Source organism: Rattus norvegicus, chromosome X (assembly GCF_021556685.1).
Source record: "Rattus norvegicus strain SHRSP/BbbUtx chromosome X, alternate assembly SHRSP_T2T, whole genome shotgun sequence".
Lineage (NCBI taxonomy): Eukaryota > Metazoa > Chordata > Mammalia > Rodentia > Muridae > Rattus > Rattus norvegicus.
In genome coordinates, this window is record NC_141554.1 from 60,085,954 (window position 1) to 60,103,412 (window position 17,459).

At 34.0% G+C, this 17,459-nt stretch overlaps 1 protein-coding gene and 1 pseudogene across 1 annotated transcript in view; both read right to left on the reverse strand.

Annotated features, from left to right (window-relative positions):
- The window catches only part of Il1rapl1 (interleukin 1 receptor accessory protein-like 1), a 1,504,224-nt gene that overhangs the window by 864,524 nt on the left and 622,241 nt on the right, over positions 1-17,459 (reverse strand). The gene's annotated exons all lie outside the window — the stretch shown is intronic.
- Positions 7,369-17,214, reverse strand: LOC134484108 (developmental pluripotency-associated protein 4-like; annotated as a pseudogene).

The window sequence follows — 17,459 nt, forward strand, 5'->3', positions numbered from 1 at the left end:
CATCATAGTGACTTCCTAAGGCAGTAGATAGGAACAGATACTGACAGAGACCCATAGGTAGTAATTATGTGGAGAAAAATTCTAAGTTGGAGCTTTACATCAAATCTCTATTCTCAGACCTCAGGGAATCATACAGAAGTGGAGGAGGAAAGAGGTAAGAGCAGAGGGGATAAAGGACACTTGGAGAAAAAGTCTCACTTAGTCAACTAAGCAAGATGCATATGAACTTACAGAGACAGAACCCCTAAGTACAGGGCCTACATGGGTTTACACCAGGTCTACGCATATCCTATAGTTATTAGATTAGTATTTTTATGGGACTCCTGACTGGGAGAATGAGTGGGTCTCTGACTTGTATATGATCTTGGGACTCTTCCTCTCACTGGATTAGCATGTTCAACATCAGTATAATAGTTTTAGCTCCATCTTGCAATGTTTTATTTTGTCATTTTTGGTTGTTATCTCTTAGAAGCTTATTCTTTTCCAATGAGCGCTAAAAAGGGAATGAATCTGGTAGGAAGAAGAGGTGGTGAGGAACTGGGAATCAAATAGGGATGGGGAACTATAATCAGCATATTTTACGTGAAAAAAGTTCTCTTAAAATGTGAGGAGAGGTGGAGAAAAAGTTATGTTGCTAATTAGAGTGGTTAGTATGATGCCATGTCATTTAGACAAAGCAAAAATTATGAGTTATAAAGAGAATCTCAACAGGTCAATGTTAAGAGGGTATGTATACTACATACTTTTCCATGCTGCTCTCAGACCTATTAAAAATATACCCTTATATAACCTGTACAAACATAATCTACAAAATTTATTTTGATGAAATATAATTGTGATCTTTATGTTCTGGCTTAATTATCCTTCATTCAAGACAAATTGAGAGAGGGAGAAAATCACATAGCCGTTATCACTGTAGATTTCTTTGAAGCGGTTTTGGATTGCTGAATTGTCAAAAATATGCTAGATTTCTCTATTGCTTAAGAAAAATATTCTCTAGAAAAATCATGCCCCAGGGCGAGTAAATACAGGGGAGAAGCCTTCTCAGAGGGGAAGGGGAAGGAAGATAGAGGAAGAATTCTGAGGGAAGACCAAGAGAGGGCAGCGTTTGGGATGTTATTGATTGATTAATTAATTAATAAAGAAAATAATATACTGCCTAGAAAACTTTTGAGATATGAGGAAGCCATGGTATAAATCTCTACATTTTAATACATTCATTATGTAGAAAAATATTATTGGGAGTTCATTTAAATGCTTTAGAGGATTTCTATAAATTCAGACATTCTGTTCTACAATTTGAAAATGAACAAAAATATTTAACAACACGATAGTTCAGAATTTTATACATTAAACTTCTTTTCCCTTGGTTCTATTACCATCACACTGGTAACTCAAATCTTACAGCAAATGCTCCCTTGATCTCAAAGCCTTTGGATATCTCTGCACATGGATATTATAGATCATTCTATGGGTTTCCATAACCATTGTTTCATTACATTGAATATATTTTTGTTGTTCTATTATCATACATAGAAGTGTCTCATTTTCACCTCACAGCCTAGCACTGAGTTAGAACAGATGTTTCATTCTTGAATATATATTTGTCTTTACTTACTTTCCTTGGTAGGTATATACTGATGGCAGATATACATGAAAATCATTTTGATAGGACATTGAGAAATATAATTGATAGTATTATGTTTAAAGCAAATGTTTAAAGCAATATTCTTAGAAAATTCTTAACTTCTAAAAAGTGCACTGAGCATACAATCAGAAAATCAGTATTAAAACCCATTCTTTCTGCTCATTGATTGTGAGGAAAAAAACAAGTTAATTCCAAATTAGATTTCTTAACTAGGAAATAAGGTCACTATGTTACTTTATCTCCAAAACTAACTGACCATTTCTATGGCAGCTATGCTCAAAAATTTTATGATAATATGTACAAGTGATATATAGGGAACATTTCTTTTGGCAAAGAACTGTTGAGCATATGGGCAAAGAAGACATACATAGATTCTATTCTTGCAAATTTTCTAAATATTCAAAATGATGTCAAAATTATATTTATAGGTTCTATTATTAAATATTAACATAAGTTTATATCTATCACTCTTCTTATGTAATTACCTATCAAGGTCTTTTTAAACAAATTTGTAGAAAAAAAATGACATCAAAAGATTTTGTTGAAACATATGTGTTTGCTTCTTCATCTTGCTAGATTAGGAACTGAATTCCTTGGGAAAAGAAAGTTAATTAACATTTTCCCCAAATGTAATCCAAGTAGCATTGTATATGCTTAGGTATTTGTAAACAAATTCATGTATAAATTTGTAACACATGATCCTATTTGCAATATATAACTCATCATTAAAAAGTATTTTTATGCTTGTCTTTTATTTTAAACTGTAAAATTTCCTTCTTTTAATAAGATGATTTAAACATCTATAAAAAGAGCACAGATCTTTCATATTTATGGCTTGAACATTAATATTCATGTATATATGAGACATTTACATGAACACCTTTTTAAAAGATAATTATAATTGTTTTTCTACTTATGTAAAATAATATTTCATTTATAATATTATGTGAAGTGTTCTAGTTCAATGATATATTTAAATGTTTGCTTAATTGTGTTTTAGCATATTTGACAATCATATTCCATGGATTTTAGGTCTTTCTTTAATTTTGAGCAATTTTATTTGAAAATGGATGTCTCAAAGTCTAAAAATTAAGAGTTTGGTTAAATGAGTAAACCGAAAAAAGTCAAAAGGTTATCTTTTTATAGCTTGCTATTTTGAAACAATTATGAACTCACAAGGATTTGCAAAAATAGTACAGAAAGGTCCTTTATACCCTTCACCTAGTTTCTACCAATGATAATAACTTGTATAGTTTACCTTAGTCCTAAAGTAAGAAAAATACTTTTGCTAAAGGATATTGGTTCTGTGTAATTACTTTATATATTTATAATTCTGTATTGGCCTTATATTTACAGTTCTGTGTAATGCTCAAGCAATACATAAATGTTTAATTTCATTATCACAGTTGTATTTCTTCCCTTGACACTTTGAGACTCTTACTGTTAGTAGACTGAATTCATAGATTAATTCTATATTTTTATTGCTTTATGTTTCCATAAAAGAGCAATTTTCTCCTTAGATGCACGATGTATGTAAAAGACTATCTATTCATCTGCCAGGCTCTCAAGTAGAGTTAGTTAATGTTATTTTCTGCTGTAGCATCTATTGAGAAACATAACCTTGTAAACTAGGGAACAGAAAATTTATTGTAAAATATGATAGTTTAGGAGTTCTTGGAATTATTGTCAAGAAATAGTTAATATTTAAACTTAATTATTTTTTAAATGGGAGAAGTGATAGTTAAATTCAATGTGCAATTTTCATTCATTAAGTGTATACTAATCAATATGAATACTAACTATTCAAAACAGAAAAGCAGATATTGTCATATTAAACTCATATGACAAGAACTATTACATTAAATTACAAAGAAACACACAACTCTTATTTTGGCTGCATTGTGTATAAGAACTTAATTAAGCTGTGTGATTTTTTTTCATGTAGATATTATACACTCTAGTAATAATAATATTCTTTAATAGACTACATATTTTATATCTAAAAACTTTTAGGTATATTTATTAAACATTAATTTTTCTACACTAATATTCTATAATAACATTTGTATTAATATGTAACTTCTTAAGAAAAAAATTAAGTCAGATGGGTTCAGAAACTGTCAAAATATGATCACATGAACATATTACATACATGATGGGTTTTCTAACAATCAACGGAAAGATTAAATTTAGAATAAGTATTACCAATGAGTTTTACAGACTTACATATTGTTAATCAAACCAGAAAGAAATCGCTTTGAAGTATATTTAGTTATCATTTTAAAATAAAAAGATAATCTTGAAATGGTTTTTAATGCTGATGAAATATAATTATTTCTCAAATAAGAAAAGCAATTTTTTGCTTATAGTCATCACTATGCATTACAAAATAAAAAATGTGGCCAGTCAGTTAAATTAGAATTTTAGTCTAAATATATTTTCTGCTAAAATAACTCTTTCTTATAAAAATTATGCTCATTGCAAGAAAAATTTTGGTCCATCAAAATGTAAGCTAGATATATTATTTTAGTATTAGCTACATACAGTTCAAATATCATGTAGAGATTTCAAAATCAGAGTTTCCAGGGACTAAGCCACTACCTAAAGACTATACATGGACTGACCCTGGACTCTGACCCCATAGGTAGCAATGAATATCCTAGTAAGAGCACCAGTGGAAGGGGAAGCCCTGGGTCCTGCTAAGACTGAACCCCCAGTGAACTAGACTGGTGGGGGGAGGGCGGCAATGGGGGGAGGGTTGGGAGGGGAACACCCATAAGGAAGGGGAGGGGGAGGGATTAGGGGGATGTTTGCCCGGAAACCGGGAAAGGGAATAACACTTGAAATGTATATAAGAAATACCCAATTTAATAAAGATGGAAAAATTAAATTCCAGCTGAAAAGTAGGATGCATTTCATACATCTTGTTTATATTCCCACATGGAAGCATGACAAGTTCTGGATGTAGAGAAACAGCATTTTCTGTATCATGAGCTTCTGGATTTCTTTGTAGATGAGTGGAGAATGCTTAGATTTTCATTCTAAGGCATGAGACAATTTTTTATCTTTCTGTTGTTGGATATAATCATAAACAGATATGTATAAAAAGCTGAATGCATCAGAAATTTAAGCAAAATCGAAGCATAGTATTTTATTTGTGCTGTTTCTGAAGTTGGGACTATGAATAGAACAGGGCTTGCATCTATCACTATTTGATAAAAAGTTAAGGAAAAATTACCTGAGATCCCGACAAAGAACAATCTATAGGAGATATCACAGATTATCATACAACAAGGAAGAAATGCTTTCCATATGCAGACGACCAAGAGAGGAGCATCAGGGAACTAAAATTACTTTTTCCAGTGAAGTAATCACAGGTCAATATTTGAATATGGAGTTTTTGATAATTATTAATCAAAGTATTTTAGTATTTAGATTGTGGAGATTTAAAATACTTTTTCTAAAAGCCCCTATATACCATCACCTCAAAAAGAATTATTAAGTAACTTCACACTTTTTAAATTTTTCTTTTCATTTCTTACCCTCTAGCCATAAGGAATCCAAAAACCAACTTAGATGTATATGAAAATAGGTGTCAAAGTGCAGGGCCAGGAGAGGAAGATAAAATCAAACCATATCTCTTATTTCTTTATTGTAAATGTTTAGCTTGTCTTTGGTTCATGCTGGGAGAGACATATGTATAAGGAGATTTCTATAGAATAGGCTTAAAGCTATGATTATTCTGAGACATATACACTACTCTGAAAAGCATTTTATCTTTGGAACATGGCTTGAAAGGCCACAAGATGGTCATAAAATATCTGAGAGAACGTAAGAAGCGATAACCTCAAAAGACTAGTAGTTAAGAACTTTGATTTAATAGTATGTCATATTCATAGTGTTTATTGAAATGATGTAACCATTAAGTCATTACTTTAGTTATTACTGTAAACCAAATTTAGCTACATAAAAAGTAAAGCAAGCATATTTAACCTTGTTCAGTGACAATATGTGTAAACAAAGATGTGTACCATTTAGTTTACTAAAATGAATATCGACATGATGATAAGATCCTCTCTCTTGAATTTTACAGATTTTAAATTATCAGTGTCATTGATACTGTTCAACACACAAACACACACACACACATTCTTGCTAATATATACATTATGTACTCATACATTATGTACTCATTAATATATCAAATTGCTGTTTTAATTGAATAAAAAGTTATGCATAACATAATCTGATACTTAAGTTTTTATGCATTCAGTACGGCTAATTGTAAAGTAATTTTTGCTTGTCAACTGATCTAAATAACTTTATCTTCTGTTATCCATTTCAATTAGAGAAGAATAGTCATCTAGGGAACAGTATATAGTGAACACGATGCAAGCTGCTAACTTGGCATGGTATTATTACATTTATAAAAGTTCAGTATGAAATTTATCATTCTTTTATTAGGGGAGACTTCTGAATTAATGATGAATCTATTAGCATAAACCATGAATGGTTCTTAATTGACAAAAAAGATTTTGAGGACAATCACTATAATCTACAGAGAACAGTAATAATTATAGTTAATAATTATGGTTCAACACATATTTGAATCAATTAATAAGAATCTGTTTTACTTTCCAGGAATGAGAAGTATTTTTAAGCTCTATCTTACAAAAATTGATCTATATTTGATTATGAATAGATACCTACAAGGTGATTAATATATTCCAAGCCTTTGATAATTGCTTCCCTAGTTTTTTTTCAATTCAACCTCAAATAAATTCAGTTACTCTTCAATATCAACCTATATCTTTTAAAGTTACCTTTATTTATCAGCTGTAATTGTTGTTGGGGAGGTTTACTACTTAATAGGCTCACCCTTTCCAGTTCTTTCTGAACTCTGCATGGCTAGTTAAGTCCAGCTGTTCTGGCTCATAATTCCTCTCATGGATGACTGATTCAAACTGGCATCTCTTCGATTTTCACTGAATTGTTCTGCCTGGAAAATCTGCTTCTGAATTTCAAAACTGAGCTGTATTGACTGCACTGACTGCAACAACTGAAGGAAACTAAATTCTTTTTTTCACATTCTACAATCTTTGCCTGAACTCAACTAAACTGCACTGACTGAACTGCCCCCCCCACCCTGATTCACTCTGCTGCTCTTAAGTAGCCTCTCTTTGCTGTGTCTTCTCCTAAGAGTTAGGTGTATCCTATTGCTGTCTCGTTCTGTTAAAGCTTCCTGATCATCACTTTATCTGCCTCTCGATTAGATGCCATTTTCAAATATGGCTGCTTCCTTCTACAAACTAACCTTACCTTCGTTGTTAGGATTTAAAGATGTGTATTAAGGGCATGTCTGTATTCTAGCCCTATCATTCTATAATCCAGGATAAGTCTGTATTCTGGTCAGATCATATCTTTGGATTTGATCCCTTGCCAGAGCACCTGTGTTGTTGGAATATAATTCCTCTACATACCTGAATATTCATGTATCTCTGTGACAGTCAGCACAGATTGATGCTCAATAGAAAAAAAATGACTGACTGAATATATAGAGTTGCCTAGTATTTTTTCCTTCTTTTTTTTTACTGGATAGATTTCTTTATTTACACTTCAAATGTTATTCCCTTTCCCAGTTACCTGTCCATAAGTCCCCTATCCCCTCTCCCTTCCCCATAAGGGTGTTCCCACCATCCATCCTCCCTTAATTCCTCCGATATTCCCCTGCACTGGGGGGTCCAACCTTGGCAGGACCAAGGGCTTCCCTTTCCACTGGTGCCCCAACAACAGCTGTCCAATATTATATAACCTTTTTATGATCATAAAGTGCTTTTGAAAATCGTACAAGATATATTACAATGACATCATATGTCACCAAACTGTGAAAATACATGTAAATCTCTTTATATTGCATGTCCATCAGAACATATATCTTGTTGTACTAATAATAGTAATAATAGAAACCATTTTTGTTTGTAATATTTTACAACAACAGAAAACAAAACCAAGTATTAACACTAACGTAATGCAACCCTGGGAAACAGACATGCAGCTAAGTCTAAGAGGCACAAACTAAGTCTGTCCCTCTGACTGCTGAACTGGCTATGACCCTGATGTGCTTCTGACAGGACAAGCAACTGTTGTATCTGAAGATGTCATATTCCTGCCCCAGGAACTCCTCACAACAAAACACATAGAAAATGTTTTTATCTTCACACAAGTCTAGGAGGCCATTTCCTGTGTTCAGTCATCATGGTTAACAGAATTTAACCTTTTCGTGGCCTCCCTGGCTTTTCCAAGGTACATAAGCACCAACTAACTTACAATACCCCATAATTTCTGGGTGAGATGGGCACCTTCAAAGGCATAGATCTGGATTTCCGTCATTCTCTAGTGTCAGCTGCAGTTCTGCAGACCATTCCACAAGAGTTGGTGATGCCCGAAACTAGCCCAAACTTAAGAGATCCAAGACTTAAGACCTTGTCCCTCTGACCATACTTGGGGCACAGCATGTTGTCCTATATGTGTGTGGATTGAAAAGTGCAGGCTAGAAGCAGGAAGAGGACTTTCCCTTTCTTCTCAGGTACCCAGGTTTATCTGGCATGGAACTGCAGCCAAATGCAACCATTTGAGGTTGCAGGAAGGCTTTTCACATGAACCACACATATTTCCCCCGTAGGTCTCAGATGCAGGTGTTTCATTGGACTGCATTGCCTCAGTCCTTTCATCATTGGCTACAATTCTGGCCCAAGACACCACCAACACTGCTTCGGAGGCAATTATAATCATAATAGTGGTTCTGACTTCTTCATAGAGCACAGGAGGATAATTCAGGACAGGTACAGCTCCTCTGGTATAGGGACAATTTCAAGGGGAACTGTCACCCGAGACTTCCTCCCTCTCTCCAACCCCTCTTCAATTTTTTTGTCAGTTGTCTTCATCCTTGCCTATTTTGGTGAGTGAAGAACATTCTTCATATAAAGCAATTTTCTGGGAAATCCCCTTCAAGGAGTCACTTATAAGCTTTCAATTTCTGGAATTTTCTGCTCAACTTCTTCTCCTGGCACCATGGCTGTAGTTTATCTTGATGAATAAAGTTCACTGGGGGCAGAGATTCTCAAAAAGGATGAACTATTACCTTCCTAAGAGTATGTTCTGGAGTTTCGGTATCTTTAGCTTTCTCTTTTGATTTACAACCATCATCTTTCACTGGCTTTCCTTTCTGTTTGTCTGTTTGTTTATTTTCTCCCAATTGCTTAGGTCTTCAGAAGATGTGATTGGTTGACTAGACATCTGGCATTCTCTTTTTTCTATTGACTCTTCCGTGCTCCTAATCTTGCTTCCAATAATCTTCATTCTTGAGATTAGATAAAACCTCCAAAAATGTTACTCCATGTCTGTAGGGTAGTCGCACAATGAATAATGCATCTGTCTATGGATCAGAAGATTTCATGTTTGACCCCAGTCTGTCTAATTGGGATCGATATTCCTTTACTTACATCCCTTGTTAATCATCTCCCTATGCTGCTAGAAACCAACTATTAATATAAATGGTCTACTGGGATTTCTAATATCAGATTTTACCAAGTTGATCTAAACCAGTAATTATTATGCAAATTAGTAAATATTGGATATATACTAGAGATGGCAAGCCTGAAACTCTTGTTATTTATATGGTTTCATAATTTTGAACAGAGAACTAGGGATAGGACTAAAATAAAATCTATGAAATTCAAAGTTAATTAGGTGATTTACATTTTACATTTCTGCATGCCTTTGGTGTTATGTGTTCTATGTCTATATTATGGCATCATTTTTAAAAATATTAATTTTCATTTTTTGAGTATGAGTGTTATATACATATGTACAATATGTATGTCAATAACCTATGGAGGATTCAAGCAGGCATCAGATCTTCTGTAACTAGAGGAGAGAGTTTTGAACTGCCTTGCATGCTGGGTGAAAAGAGCAGCAAGCTCTGTTCCATCTCTCTAGCCCTCATGTTTTCATTTTCATGCCATTGTGAGATGATAGTCAATAAAATAGAGTGTTGAAAGTACATTCCTCACACCAGATCCTGAAACCCCCATTCTGCTCCACTTTCTTCCTCTTCCTAGTTTCCTCCCTCCATCTACCTCTTATGACTATTTTACTCCGCTTTTAAGTGAGATTCAAGCTTCTTTGATTGGTTCCTCCTTCTTGTTTACCTTCTTTGGGTCTGTGGAGTGTAACATTTTTCCCATATTTTATGGCAAATATCCACTCATAAATGAGTATAATCTTTGCATGTCCTTTTAGACTAGGTTACCTTACTCACAATAATATTCTCAAGTTCCATCCATTTGCCTGCAAAATTCATCATGTCTTTGTTTTTAGTAGCTGTATAGTGTTCCATTGTGCAAATGTACCACATTTACTTTATCCATTCTTCAGTGGAGGGACATCTAGGTTGTTTTCAGTTCCTGGCTATTATAAATAAAGCTTCTATGAACATAGTTGAGCATGTGTCTTTGTGTGATGTTAGAGCATCTTTTGTGTATATGCCCAGGATTGGTACAGCTGCATCTTGAGTAAGAACTATTTCCAGTTTTCTGAGAAACTGTCAAATTGTTTCTCAATTTGGAAATCAATTGATTTCCAAAGTGGTTGTATAAATTTGCACTCCAATTCGCACTGAAGTGTCCCCCCTTGGTCCACATAGTCTTCAGTATCTGCTGTCTCTCTAATTGGCTATGAAGATGAATGTAAACCTTCAATTGACAGGGGTGATGGGGGGCATCTCCAGGATGAGACAGAACTGGAATAAAGGATGCACCCATGAATCAACGAGGATTACCTTAGCTGTGACTCAAAATATTGGGGTCTTATGAAACCTGAATATGACACCTCCTGTAGCCAGGCAGAAACCCCAGTGGAACAGTAGAGACACCAACCCACCCAGAAAACTTTGAACCTAAAATATATCCAATCTACAAGAAATGCAGGCATTCACAGGGGTTGGAGCAGACTAAGGGAATGGCCATCCAATAACTGGCTCAACATGAGACTCATCCTATGGGCAATCATCAATCCCTAACTCTATTAATGATACTCTGTTATGTTTGCAAACAGGAGCACGTTGTTCTCTGAGAGGGTCTACCCCACAGCTGACTCAGACAGATACAGAAACCCATAACCAAACAGGGATGGAGCTTGGGGACTCTTATGGGGAAATAGGAAGAAGGATTTCAGGCCCCAAAGGGGATAGGAACTTCACAAGAAGACCAACAGAGTCAACTAACCTGGACCTTTGGTGATCTCAGAGTCTGAACCACCAACCAAAGAATACATACAGGCTTGACTTAGGCCTCCCAGCATATATTTAGTAGATGTACAGATTGGTCTTAATTTGAGTCCTAAACAACTTAAACAGGGATTAGCTCAAAAGTTGTCACCTGTCAGTAGGATATGTTTTTCTAGCTGGGCTGCCTTGTCTGGCCTCAGTGGAAGAGGAAGCAACTAGTCTTACAGAATCTTGAAGTGCTAGGGTGGAGGGATTCCTGGGAAGGTCCCACCCCATCAGAGGAGAAAGTGAGGATGGGATGGTGGAAGGAGTATGGGAAGGGGTGGCCAGGAAAGTTACATTAAGTAGGATGTAAAGTGAATATGTAAAAAATTAATTTAAATTAAAAATAAGGTTGTACATTTCTTTACTTTAAATTTTGATAGTGTGATGGAAAACCTAAGATACTAAGCATGAATCTAGTTTTAATAATTTATGTAATTATTTCTCAAAAATAAAAAATCACTAAAACCAATAAATAAATACATAAAAAGTCAATGGATGAATGCCAGCATCCTATCTTGTAAATGATGTTCTATTTTTTCTATTGGCATGCCATAAATTCTTAGTGAGCATCTGTAGCATCCTTTTTATAATGTCTGAGAATTTTACTGTATCACAAACCATCAATGGAGCTAATGCAAAAAAACTACCAAGTTCACATGGATAATTGCAGATCTTACTACTAAACATCCTAAAAAAATGTTCAAAAACTATGTAACACAACCATCCTTCTTTCTCTTTCATATTTACCAATAGCAATATGATAATCTTACCTTCCAAATAGGAAATGCTGAAATTATTGAAAAAATGCATGAATTTATTTCATATGAGAATATAGCTTTTATGAAATATTATATCACAGAGAATATTATATATTTATTAAGGTAATAAAGGAATATAAAAATGAAAGGAAAATGGAATAAGGAATGGGAACTAATTTTTAGAGTATTACATCTGTTTTAAATGTGTTTAATAGATTATTTCATAATAACTTCACAAAAGAATACACATAAACATTATTTTCACTATCCAGTCATGTAAATTATATTAAAGAGGTTACAGAAACTAGATAGCTAATATGCTCAGAAGACTAGATGTAGCTGACTCAACAATTCATGTTTGGATTAGAGAACCAAACTGGAGGGACAAAACATAATTATATAATTGTTGTCTTTGGGCCTCACAGTTTTATTAAGCCATTCATAGTAACAATATTTCACAAGCAATAAAATTTCAAATTTCAAAGGGGAAAAGACTTTGAGAGACATCATGATTACAATAGTGTATGCTTATATCCAACTATAGCACAAAATGTTTATTTAAATATTTATGAAAATTTAATATTCCTACAACTTTTCTTACACATGCAATCCTATTCATTTTGGTCTGATTCTACACTAGAGTCTTCTGTCATATCAATATTCTTTATCAGTTTTAGTTTGAGAAATTACAGGTAATTAATTACTCTCTATCCATCTAGATCCACCTAAATTATTACAGAAAATGGAATGCAAAAGTTTTAATGTGCACTAGGGAAAAATCACAGTGGCTGTAATTATTGATAATTAAATGCTTTTAAAATTAGGAAGATAAATATAGTACTATCTTGCCAGTCAAATTCCTAAGAGTCATAAAAGAATGGTCATGCAGGGATTGCTTAAAGGGATGGTAGTTTTTGTTTTTGTTTTTTGTTTTTGTAATGACAGTTGGAAAGAAAATTATCCCAAGAGTTGAGGCTTTTAGCAATATGTCCTCCTGAGGAGGTTTTAATAATTTGAATGGAAAGTGAGTGACTCACCATAATATAATGGAACTTATTTTGCCTTTACAGATAGAGGAACATGAATGTGAACTACATTTTGCTGGTAATATTTGGCACACTTTAGTACAAAATATAAAGCTGGATAGCTCAGAGTCTTCAGATGAAACCAAACGTGAATAGATAAAAATTCAACAAAATGATTCCCAATGATATTCTGCTATGTTCATAGATCAATGCTTAGCCCAATTACCATTAGAAAGGCTTCCTCCAGAAACTGATAAGAGTAGATTCAGAGACCCACAACCAATCATTAGGTGAAGCTCAGTTAATCCTGCAGAAGATGAGGAGGAAAGATTTAGGATCCAGAGGGATCCAGGACAAAGAAAGATCATAGAACACATAATGAAGGAAACAGAATTGAAAGGGGCTCATGGATCCTGAACCAAAAATCAGTAAATGTTCATAGGTTTGCTACAGATTTTTTGAATATGTGTTAGAGTTGATGCCTTTGTGTTCTTGTGGGAATCCTAACAGTGGGATTGGGCAGTATCTCTGACTCTACGTGCTCTTGGTGCCCTTTTCTTCCTACTGAGTTGTCTCGTCCAGACTTGCTATTAGGATTTGTGTCTAGTCTTATTGTATCTTGTTATATCATGTTTTTGGTATCCCTGGGACACCTGCTCTTTTATGAAGGGTAAGAGAATAGAAGTGCATCTGGGAGAAAGCCAAGGTGGGGGCTACTGGAAGATGAGGAAGAGGGAATTGTGTAAAATATATAATAAGAGAATAAATCAAAAAACATTTGCTTACAATTTAAAAAGGATCTCAACAAGGTAGTTTAGACATGCTTTTCAGAGATGGAAATGTTTCTTTCTCGTGTTTGTGTGTGTGTGTGTGTGTGTGTGTGTGTGTGTGTGTGTGTTTCCAAGCCCATTAAGTCCATGCTATTTAAATCTAGGATACGTGCACTGGAATTAAAAATTTCTCCTAATAAAACATACTACAACCTAAATAGCAGTGTAAATCAAATAGTATAATGATAAGAATTGTGGAAAATATGAGATAAGCTGGCTGCATAAGGCTGATAATATATTTATGTTCAAAAGGTGTTGGTGAGAAATGTCCATGAGTATCTCATCTATTTTTAAGTCTGGTAGGCAGAGACACTTTGTCATACATTAGTTTCTTAAAGATTTTGTATGTCAGACATCTTATAGAATAAATACAAAGTCTTCTTCTGGAGCAACATGACAGTATGAGTATGTTTACAGTCGAATAGAGATTTGTCCTCTGTGGTATTTGGAATCCTCTCCTGTCTTACAACCCATTGTGCTAACATATACCTTTTGCCCTTCAACACTGCAGTGGAAGCTCCAGGTTCAACTGGAGCTTGTGAAATTATTATCATAAAACATCTTTGTCTGACATACTAATGTATGTTATGTGCTAGTACTCATGAATTTAATGTATTTTATATTGTCAAATTTCAAATAGGGACAAATTTTAGACTTGTCATAATTGTAGGTTGGTTTTTGAGATTAGGAAATGTTTTTAAAAGAACATTCTTTTTTTTCATTGCATACAATGCAGCAAATAGTCTAGACTCTGCAATTGAAAACACTCAGATGACTAAATAATTTCATTGCTGTACAGAAGAAAATTCAAATACCAATTCCATCACTTGTTTGTTAAACACTGATTTGCTTACATATTAAATATTTTAGAATAGTGCTCATAAATCAAAGATATGGTATACTATTCCTTCAATAATCAATAAATATCATAATTATTAATTATATTAAATACTTTAATTAAAGAATTGTCACTAAATCTTTGCATATTTTAGTTTACATGTCCTCCTCTTAGTTATTACATGCTTCTTACTTATCCTTCCTTCATTTCTTTTGTTAAAGCGAGTCTCATTCTACATAAGCACATGGAGACTTTTCTTGCTATCATTGCTGTGATACCTGAACCCATCTAGTAAAAGTCATTTCTTTTCTTCATGCTGGCCATACAATGTATATTACTAAGCAACTGTATTCTTCCTTAGAACCTTAGAGTCATATCTCTTCCATAAATTGCAAATCACCCTAATGTCAAAGTTAGTAATTAAATGACTTTTATGGCATGCTAGAAATAGAATGAATGGTATTTAAAGTATGATTTCTAATTGGAGATCACTGAATTTTGAGAAATAAACCAATGAAAATTGAGACCTTATTGTACTATTTCTAGTAAGTCTTCATTGAACATTTGTTGCCACCTAGGCATTGTGCTTATCACTTTATTATTATGGTACTCCCTGAAATTACTTATATGATTAATCCCATTTTATATCTAAAGAAAACTTAACAGGAGTAACTTAACAGCAGTTTCATGATGAACTAGTTTTAGGAGTCCAGGCCATCAAATTTCTCTTTAAGAAGCTAAAATGTGAAAATATAGATCTAATTCGAAATTTGCCAGCATGCTTATTTCTAAATAAACTGTTTCCAGTCCATTAGAATACTCTGTAATTGCATGAATGATATATGCAAACTTAGTGATCCACTTGACAAAAGCTTTTCCTAGTACACTGACATCTATAAATATATTTAAAGATTCATGATCATTGCCTGCCCCACATGTGGCCCATACATATACAGCCACTAAACTAGATAAGACGGATGAAGCAAAGAAGTGCAGGCCAACAGGAACCGGATGTAGATCCCTCCTGAGAGACACAGCCAGAATACAGCAAATACAGAGGCGAATGCCAGCAGCAAACCACTGAACTGAGAATAGGACCCCCGTTGAAGGAATCAGAGAAAGGACTGGAAGAGCTTGAAGGGTCTTGAGACCCCATATGAACAACAATGCCAATCAACCACAGCTTCCAGGGACTAAGCCACTACCCAAAGGCTATACATGGCCTGACCCTGGGCTCCAACCTCATAGGTAGCAATGAATAGCCTAGTAAGAGCACCAGTGGAAGGGGAAGCCCTTGGTTCTGCCAAGACTGAACCCCCAGTGAATGTGATTGTTGGGGGAAGGGCGGTAATGGGGGGAGGAACACCCATATAAAAGGGGAGGGGGAGGGGTTAGGGGGATGTTGGCCAGTAAACCGGGAAGGGGAATAACAATCGAAATGTAAATAAGAAATACTCAAGTTAATAAAGTTGGAAAAAGAGAAAAAGTAAAAAGTATCATTTAAAAGTGTAAAGATGTCAGTTTCATAATGTATCACAACACTGAATATTTGGTTAGACCTTCAAGGAATTATAAAAATAACCTTGACTTTGGTACCACATAATACATTAAATTCAGGCTGATAGAAATTTGTCTTTATAATATATATCGAGTTAAAACAGTATTTTATTTTGTTTTCCACAAAATTCTCATTCAAAGTCTAGGAGAATTCAAAGAACATAAGAATATCAATGGTCAATGTGTAATATTAGTAGTTCAGTAGCATTCTGTAGCAGCCTGGTAGATTGTGTTATAAAAAACAAATTTTTGCCTGATAATTATTAATATATCCTTTCTTGCATATCAAATCATGGACTATCACATGTCAAATGTCATCATATGTGTACCCATCAGCAGTAGTTAATTGAATTCATTCATCATGACTTTTTAAAGCTTCTACCATTAAGAGACATTTCTGAAACTAAAAACACTAGTAAATGTGATGACTTCTGTCTATTCATATGTAGTCTACATATGTAAACAACATTGTGAACACATGATTACAATAGCATTCATTTCAAAATAGTTATACAAATTTGAAATGAGTTCATAAAGAAATGGACAGTTTTAAGTAGCAATGCAATTCACAAAAGTTTGTTGAGTTAAAGTCTTTAAAATAATCTACATCTTAAAAACAGAAATAAAAGTAAAGGGACAAAGTGTGAAGGGAGGCCTCTGGTCTAGTAAAAATACATAATAAAAGTAAAAGTTTGGAGCAGATGGTTGGGAAAGAGGTCAATGTGCAAAGGTAGAAATGACAAAAGAGTTAAAGGTATAATGTGCTGGTATATCCTAGCCTATAAAAATTTAGGAGGCATGGGGATTTTTTTTAACAAGTAAATTACAGGATCTCATTTCAATTTAACAGAAAATGATATAATAATTCAAATTAGAAGGTATGTAATTTAAAGAATGGGAGGATACTAGAAACGAATACTAACTCAAATGGAAGCTGATTGGATACTAAGATAGCAGTAGGACTAAAGATGAATGACAGAATAAGGTCATAATATCTACCCCCAGCTTACATAAAAATATTTCATTTGTTTTTTCTTCTGTTGTACTATTAACTGTGATTCTGAAATTTTGTTATTGGGGTATGCAAATATTTATATAAAATGATCACTGTATATAATTATCTATGCTAATTGCTTCATTGGTTTTACAATTATCTTAGAAGTTAAAATGAGCACAAGTCTGAGGTAAAAAATAATCATGCTCTCCTTACCGATACCTTTGCATCATGTTGTCTACCAACTATGTACCATTTTTCTGTTTTTAAGTATCAGTTAAAATATTTAATAAAAAATCCAACCCAAACTAATTGTATTAACTACAGAAATTGAAAATCTAAAATGGTTAGAATGGACATGTATTCCTTCTGTAGATCCTAAAAGAAGAGGAGGAAGAGGAGGAGGAGGAGGAGGCGGAGGAGGAGGCAGAGGAGGAGGAGGAGGAGGAGGAGGAGGAGGAGGACAACAATGTCGACT